At 44.8% G+C, this 9117-nt stretch overlaps 1 pseudogene; it reads right to left on the reverse strand.

Moving 5' to 3' along the window:
* Window positions 1-241: 241 nt before the first annotated feature.
* Window positions 242-684, reverse strand: LOC107977722 (annotated as a pseudogene).
* Between the last annotated feature and the right edge of the window lie 8433 nt (window positions 685-9117).

The following is a 9117-nucleotide window of genomic DNA, read 5'->3' on the forward strand; positions in this document are numbered from 1 at the left end:
CAGCCTCCAAATCTACACAGAGAAACCCTGTCTCGAAAAACAAACAAACAAACAAAAAAACCAAAAACAACAACAACAACAACAACAACAACAAAAACAAAACAGCTTGGTATTGGCATAAAAACGGAGGGGTAGATCAATGGAATCAAATAGAAGACCCTGACATTAATCCACACAGCTATGAACACCTGATTTTTTTATTTATTCAAAGTGATTTTAGTGCTTGTGTACACAAGAGAATTTATGCCACTAGAGCAGAGGCTATAGATGACTCATATTTGCAATTGGGTGGGAGGACCTGCTTAGTCTTATAGTAATGAGCCAGCTGGTGAATTCTGCTCTCTATCAGAATCAGGTGGGATTTAGCATCTCTATTCTTTCTGTTCCTCTCAAGATGCTTTTGGACAGCGACTGCTTCGTTAATCAAATGGTAGAGATCCTCAGGGAAATCAGGGACAAGGCCTTTGGAATTAAGGATTCTCAAGATTTTATTACCAGACACAAAATGGACCTGTGCCACATCATGTGAGTCCCTATTTGGGAGGGAGTCAGGACTTTCTTGTCCAGTTTGTAAATCTGTTCCTTCACATTGTCAGACATCAGCTTTAGCCATGTGGGGACGCTATGGCAGTAGGGCCGTGCCAACTGGGACAGGCCCTTCCCGGGAGCGTGCATGCAACCCATGATGGCAGAGGTCTGGCAGCAACAAGGGAGGAAAAAGCACAGGAAGCCAAGCCACATGCAGGAAGTGATGTCACACATCCACCTGAACACCTGGTTTTTGATGAAGAAGCCAAAATGGTACATTGGAAAAAGGAAAACATCTTTAACAAATGGTGCTGGCATAACTGGATGTCAGCATGTAGAGGAATGCAAATACATCCATATCTATACAAAACTCAAATCCAAGTGGACCAAGGACCTCATCATAAATCCAGTTACATTGAACCTGGCAGAAGAGAAAGTAGGAAGTAGCCTGGAATGCATGGGCACTGGAGACCACTTCCTAGATACAACACCAGTTGCACAGACACTGAAAGCAACAATCAATAAATGGGACCTCCTGAAACTGAAAAGCTTCTGTAAAGCAAAGGACGCTGTCAATAAAAAAAATGGTAGCCTATGGAATGGGAAAAGATCTTCACCAACCCCACATCTGACAAAGGGCTGGTCTCCAAAATATATAAAGAACTCAAGAAACTAGACATCAAAATACAAAATAACTCAATAAAAATGGGGTACAAAACTAAACAGAGAATTCTCACGAGAAGAATCTTAAATGGCCAAAAGGCATTTAAGGAATTGCTCAACATCCTTAGCCATCAGGGAAATGCAAATCAAATTGACTCTGAGATACCATCTTACTCCTATCAGAAGGCCTAAGATCAAAAATACTGAGGACAGCTTATGCTGTAGAGGATGTGGAGTCAGGGGAACACTCCTCCACTCCTAGTGGGAGTGCAAACTTGTACAGCCACTTTGGAAATCAGTATGGCAGTTTCTAAGAAAATTGGGAATCAATTTACCCTGCGAGTAGACCCAGAAATACCACTCTTGGGCATATATCCAAAGAACGCTAAATCATACCACAAGGACATTTGCTCAACAATGTTTTAGCAGCATTATTCATAATAGCCAGAGCCTGGAAACAACCTAGATGCCCCCTCAACCAAAGAATGGATAAGGAAAATATGGTACACTTATTTACACAGTGGAGTTCTACTCAGCTGTAAAAAAAAAAAAAAAAAAAAAAAAGATGACCTTATGAAATTTGCAGGTAAATGGATGGAGCTAGAAAAAAACATCCTGACTGAGGTAACCCATACTCAGAAAGACAAACATGGAATATATTCATGCATAAGTGATTATTAGACATAAAGCAAAAGTCCGCAGTTCCAGAGAAGCTAGGTAACAAGGAGAAAGCTAAGAAAGGGAAATTAGATGAGATATACTGGGTAAACTGCTGGAGGGGACGGGGGATGGCCTAGGTGGGGAGGGATGCAGTGGAAGAGCAATGGAAGAGATAACAGAGAGAGCCACTATGGGCTTAGGGAGAAACCTGGTGCTAGGGTAACTCCCAAGAATCCGCAAGGAGGACCCCAACTAAGACTCCTAGCAATACTGGAGAGGGTACCCTAATCAGATTGGTGAATACTCCAACTATCATCACAGAGCCTTCATCCAGTAATTGATGGAACCAGATGCAGAGATCCACAACCAAGCACCAGGCCGAGCTCCAGGAATCCAGTCAGAGGGGGAGGAAGTAATACATGAGTAAGGGAGGTCAAGATCATGATGGTGAAATCTACAGAAACAGCTGAACTAAGCTCATGGAAACTCATGAACTCTAGACTGACAGCTGTGGAGACTCCAGGGGACCAAAGTAGGCCCTCCACATGTGGGAGACAGTTGTGAAGCTTGGACTAGCAGAAGGGCCCCTGGCAGCAGGACCAGTGCATGAGCTAGCTCCTGTTGCATGAGCTAGGTTGTTGGAGCCCATTCCTTAGGGTGGGATGCCATGCTCAGTGGCAGTAGGATGATGATACAAACCTGGTACATGAGCTAGCTCTTTGGAGCCCATTCCCTATGGTGGGATGCCATGCTCAGTCTTAATGCATGGGGGAGGGGCCTGGCCCTGACCCAACCTATTGTGCCAGACTATGTTGACTCCTCATGGGAGCCCTTACTCGTGAGAAGGAGTGGACTGGGGTGGGCTAGGGAGGACGAGAGGAGGAGCAGGAGGAGGGGTGGGAGGGAGAACTGTGGTTGGAATGTAAAATGAAATTTAAAAGAATAAGTTATTAAAATTTTTTGCTTAGGATTTACTTATTTTTATGTATATGAGGCATTTTTTGGATTTTTTAAATTTTTCTGTGGCTTTGGAGGCTGTCTGGAACTAGCTCTTGTAGATCAGGCTGATCTCCAACTCACAGAGATCCACCTGCATCTGCCTCTGGAGTGCTGGGATTAAAGGCGTGCGCCACCACCGTCCAGCTGTATATGAGTATTTTGCCTATATGTCTGTGCATCATGTGTGCCTGATGCCGCCTGAGAAAGTCAGAAGAAGGTGTCAGATTCCCTGGAACTAGAGTTATGGATGGTTGTGAGACATTCTGTGAGTGTTGGGCAGGAACCTGGAGGCAGGGGCTGATGCAGAGGCCATGGAGGAGTGTTGCTTTCTGGCTTGTTCCTCATGGTTTGCTCAGCAACAAATGCTGTTAACCACTGAGTCATCCCTCCACCTCCTGGTAGTCATCCTTTTATCTTGGCCTCATACCAAACATTTTTTCTAGAACTAGAATGGTCCACACAGCAGCTTGAGTGCAAAGCGGTGTCCTGACTGGCCTGAAACAGACCCTGCTACCCAGAGACCAGGAAGGTGCACCACACATGCCAAGCACTTGCCCAGCGTTACCGATCACCATTAATCTTCTGAGGGAAATGATCAAGGCTCTCAGTCAGTCATAGCTTCCCAGGGGAGGATTCTTTTCTGGGGCCTGATAGTGTTCTTTAAAGCTCCAGGGAGCTCTGCTTCTGCCTCATTTCATGCTCAGTGCCAATCCCTTCTCTCTCCAACTACCTATGGTCCCCAGATAAGGATGGTGGGCATGACCACAGTGTATGTGAACAAACATGTGGACAGGAATCTTATCTGAATGAGATATCGTAAGGAAATGAAGCCCATCCTTTTGTTCAATCATTATACACAGTGAAAGTTCTGACAACAAAATGTTAGAAATTGGATCATGATTGGACCAGTAGATCAAAATGGATCTAACATCATTCCAGTTTTGAGCTTTTCCTCTTGTGAAAAAAAAAAGCCTTATCTGAGCTGTCACCCCTCCTACCTCATCACCCTTAAGCAAACTGTCAGGTTGAAAGTGATTGTGGCTGCTCGGAGGCACATTGTTGGAGACTTGCCAACATGACTTCTCTTCTTGCATCGTGTCGCTCCGTGATCAGCAACAGGAGCCGGCCTTGCTGCAATACTAATGAGGCGATATTTCAAGACTGCAGAGTGCTCATTTCAATAAATACTTGTTAAGTACCCTTTGTGTGCCAGGATCTCGGGGCTGTGGAGGATGCAAACACGAATGAGACCAATCTCACTGGCAAGCAGGTATCCATGTATGCTTGGGAACATGTGTGCAAAGGGGAGAGGAAGCTCAGATTCACTTTGATGGCAGGCCCTGTCACATGTATTACCACTGAAGCTAATTACTTTTTCTTTTCTCTTTTGGTGTGTGTGGGTATGCATGCATATTTATGTAGAGGACAGTGGTCACTCTTGGGTGCCACTCTTCAGGTGCCCCCCCCCACTTAGTTACGTATTTATCTGTGTATCACTATGTAGCTCTGGCTGGCCTGGATCTCACAGAGATCCTACTGACCCTACCTCTTAAGTGAATGCTGCAATTAAAGGTGTGCACCACTGCACTCAGTTCTTGTTTTCATTGTTGTTTGCTTGTTTTTTTTGTTTTTTGAGACAGGGTTTCTTTGTGCAGCCCTGGCTATCCTGGAACTTGCTCTGTAGACCAGGCTGGCCTCAGACTCACAGAGATCCACCTGTCTTTGCCTCCTGAGTGCTGGAATTAAAGTTGTGCATCACAACTGCCCAGCTCTTTTTTTAAAACTTATATTTAAAAATTATTTATTTTATTTTGTGTGTGTGTGTGTGTGTGTGTGTGTGTGTGTGTGTGTGTGTGTGTGTGTGTGTGTGTGTGCATGAGTATAGGTGCACATGGAGGCCAAAGATGTCAGATCTGGTGGAGCTGGAGTACTACTGGGCAGCCATAAGTCACCCTATCCCTCCAGCCCCTGACCATATTATTATTTTTGTTGTTGTTTTGACAAGGGGTTTCTCTGTGAAACAGCCCTGGCTGTCCTGGAACACGATTTTTAGACCAGGCTGGCCTGGAACTCCTTGAAGTCTGCCTGCCTTTGCCTCCCAAGTGCAGGATTAAAGGCGTGTGCCACCACTGCCTGGCCCCTTACTTTATTTTTGATACAAAGTCTCTCACTAGAATCCAAGTCTTGAAAGTTACACTAGGCTAGCTGGCCAGTGAGTCCCAGAGCTCTTTCTGTCTCCACTAACCCAGACCTGGGATTACAAGGTAGCCATCACAGCCAGCTTGTTGTTGTTTTGCTTTGCTTTTTGTTTTGTTTTTTTCAAGATAGGGTTTCTCTGTGTATCAGTCCTGGCTGTCCTGGAACTCCCTTTGTAGACCATGCTGGCCTCAAACTCACAGAGATCTCCCCGAGTCTGCCTCCATAGTGGTTGGATTAAAGGCATGCGCCACCACCCAGCTCTTGTTTTTTTAAAGACCATTTTACCTTTACTTTTCATTCATATATGCAAAATACCTTACCTTGACCATATCTAACTGAAAGTTCCCTTCACCTACCTCATGCCTCTCAACACACCCCTCCCACATTTATATGCACTTATTTATTTATTTATTTTATATATGTGTGTGCTCTGTCTTCATGCACACCAGAAGAGGGAATCATATCCCACCATAGATGGTCGTGAGCCACCATGTGCTTGCTGGGAATTGAACTCAGGACCTCTGGAAGAGCAGCCAGTGCTCTGAATAGCTGTGCCATCTCTCCAGCCCATATGATCTCTTTTTAAAAAATGACCCACAGAGTCTAATTAGTGCTGCCTGCATATGCGTGAGTGTTGGACTGTGCACCAGAGCATGGGCAACCTATTAGTAAAAAACAAAAACAAAAACAAAAACAAAAAACCGCTCATCTCCTCCAGCAGACATCAGTTGCCAATAGCTCCCCAGCTACAAGTGAGCCTCATGAGCCCCTTTCCCATCTTGCTGGAAGGTTGACTCATACCTGGCTTTTTTTATTTAGGTTCTGGGGATCGAACATAGGTCCTCAGTCTTGCACAACAAGCACATTACTGTCTCTAATTCATTGTTTTGTTTAATTTTTAAAGATTCATTTTATTTTTACCTGTGTGTGTGTGTGTGTGTGTGTGTGTGTGTGTGTGTGTGTGTGTGTACTGTGTTTCTGTGCGGGCCAGAAGAGGTTGTCATACCCCTTGGAGCTAAGGTTACAGGCAGTTGTGAGCTGCCTGGTATGGGTGCTGGGTATTGGATTACTACTGGAAGAGTCGCAATTGCTCTTCACTGCACTGAACCATCTCTCCAATCCCTTGTTTGTTTTAAAATATTTATTTATTACATGTGTGCCAGAGTGTATATCTGAGCGCAGTGTGTGTAGGAGCCCTTAGAGATCAGAAGAGATGTTGGGTCCCCTAGCACTGGAGTTGTAGCCAGTTACTAGCCACCATGTGATTACTGGGAACTGAACTTGGGCCCTCTAGAAAAGCAGTAAGTGCTTTTATTAAGTGCTGAGCCATCTCTCCAGCTCCTCACCCACTGTGTTTTTTTAAAAGTATTTATATATCTTTATTTTATTTGTATATGTAGTTTGCCCTATGTAAATCAGAAGAAGGCACTGTCTCTCCTGGAACTGGAGTTCCAGGAGAGCTGTAACAGGTGTACCCATCAACCACCACGTGGTGCTGGGAACCGAACCTGATGGTTCTGCAGGAGCAGTTAAGTGCTCTTAACCACTGAGCTATCTCTCCTGCTCTTTGTTTTGTTCCTGAGATGGGGTCTTACTATATTGGAACTTGCTATGTAGACCAGGCTGGCCTTGAATTTACGGGGATCTGCCTCCTAAATGCTGGGATTAAAAGCATACATCACTATAACCACCTTGTTTTTTTTTCTTTTTGTTTTTAATATACTTTTGAGACAGGATCCCATGTATTCCAGGGTGACCTCAAATTAGTTGTGTAGCCGAGGTTGATCTTAAATTCTTAATCCCACGGCCTCTATCTCCCAAGTGCCAGGATTGCAGTCATTTATGCTGTTCTGAGAACTGAATTCAGGGTTTCATTCACACCAGGCAAGCACCATACCAACTGAGCTTCATCTCAGACTCAAACAGAAATTAATCCCGAGGAGCAGAATTAACTGAAGTCTATTCCCCAGGAGTTTTCAGTTGGGCCTTGGGAGATAAGGACTTTGTAGAAGGGAAAAAAATCAAAGGAACATCACTGTGAGTTGAGAGAACAGTATGTAAAAAAGCAGTAGGGCATGAAAGTGCATGAGCTATTCAAGGAACACAGAGTATTGGGCATGGCTGCCCATAGGGCTTAGGATTTAGGAACATGAAAGGTTAGTGCAGCTAATGAGGCATGAAGAGGTGGGTGGGCACCAGATTTTGGAGTTGTAAAGCTTGGCTTGAAATTTTGAAAAGTTGATTTAGTAGGCAAGAAGGAAGGACTAGAAACGTTTTGATGAGGTAAATGATGCATTAGGGAGATTGTCTTGGCAGGACAAGCTGGGGTTGGAGGAGATGAGAAGAAGCAAAAGTAGGTAGGAGGTGGTGTCAGTGATCCAAGACTGCCTTGGCAGGAGAAGCTCAAAACAAAATCACCACCACTACCTACCACCAGAATCCCCAAATACACCAGCTCCAATGGCCCTAGATTCTAGTGTAGACTTCCATTTGACAGACTGTGCACCTTTATCATCTGGAAAAGATGAAGCTTGGGAGAATCCTTATCATTGAGGTCTCTTAGCTCAGATAGATCTTGAACTCATGATCCTCTTGCCTCAGCTTTACTAGTACTGAGATTACAGGCAAATTTCTCCATGGCATGTGGCTTGCTGTGGGCATTTTTTTTTGTGGTGCTGGCATTGTGTATGCTAGGCAAGCACTGTATTACTGAACCACACACATGCAGTCTTCATGTGTGGACACTTTTATAGGATTAACTAACAAGAGTTGACAAAGAATTAGCCAACTAGAAGAATGGAGTGGCAATAATAAGAGAGTGGAGCCAGTGAGGGAAGCTTCACCCTATGCCCTATGGGAAAAGATGCACACATCCTGGTGTGAGGTGTTCAAGGACCACTTAGCTGGCTGCAGGAAGGGTGAGGTAGCAGCTCTGAAGAGAGGTGGGTGGAAAATTTCCAATCGGCAATCAGAAGCTTAAAAGCATACAAACAGATGAGTTCCTAAGAGGCCAGGAGCGTAGGAAAACAAAAGAGTGAAGGGCCACAGGCAAAGAGAGAGGGGGTGGGAAAGACAAAGGAGGACTGGCTGCCTGTAAACCTCGGTACAGCTACTTCCATTTTCTGGCTCTTCAGTTTCCACGGTTGTAAAATGAGGGGGTTGAAGGAAGTGTTATGAAGCTTTCAGCTGTGACATCTATGCATAATCAGTTAAGATCGAAGAGTGCAGAATACCATGGAAACCGTAGAAGGGTTTCTAAAAGCAGGCATGAAGAGGTCGCTCACATCCACCACTGCAGAGGTGGCAGGGACTGAGCAATTAGAGGAACCCACTGCACTGAATAATCCAAAGATGCCACTAATTTCCTGTTCCCCTCCTCTTGCCCCTGCCATTGTGGACATTCTACAAAGTCCAGTTTTCTGTCTTACACGGAGGCTCAGCCACAATCTTCCACATCAACTGTTATTTCTATAAGGTGATTCATAAATTTCTGGCCCATACTTTCCTTTTATAATCAATTCACATTTCTAACCATTCATTGGATATGTCTGACAGTCACTGAAATTTGGCTTACAGCAAAAGAATGATTTTTTTTTTGAGACAGAGTCTCACTGTACAGCCTTGATCAGACTGGAACTCACTAAGTAGAGCAGGCTGGCAGAGAGCTGCCTGCCTCTGCCTCTGCCTCTGCCTCTGCCTCTGCCTCTGCCTCTGCCTCTGCCTCTGCCTCTGCCTCTGCTCTGCCTCTGCCTCTGCCTCTGCCTCTGCCTCTGAAGTGCTGAGAATAAAGGCATGTACCACATTGCTTGGCAGACTCCTTTTTTCCAAGTGTGTGTGTGTGTGTGTGTGTGTGTGTGTGTGTGTGTGTGTGTGTGTGTGTTGTGTTGTGTACATATAAGTACAGGTACCTATAGAGGCATCAGATCTCCTGGAGCTGGAGTTATATGTATTTGTGAGATGTCTGATACGGGTGCAGGAAACAAAACTTAGCTCCTTTGCAAGAGAAGTGCCCATTCCTTTTTTTGTTTTGTTTTTCGAGACAGAGTTTCTCTGTGTAGCCCCAGCTGT

The sequence above is a fragment of the Cricetulus griseus genome, chromosome X, assembly GCF_003668045.3.
Source record: "Cricetulus griseus strain 17A/GY chromosome X, alternate assembly CriGri-PICRH-1.0, whole genome shotgun sequence".
NCBI lineage: Eukaryota > Metazoa > Chordata > Mammalia > Rodentia > Cricetidae > Cricetulus > Cricetulus griseus.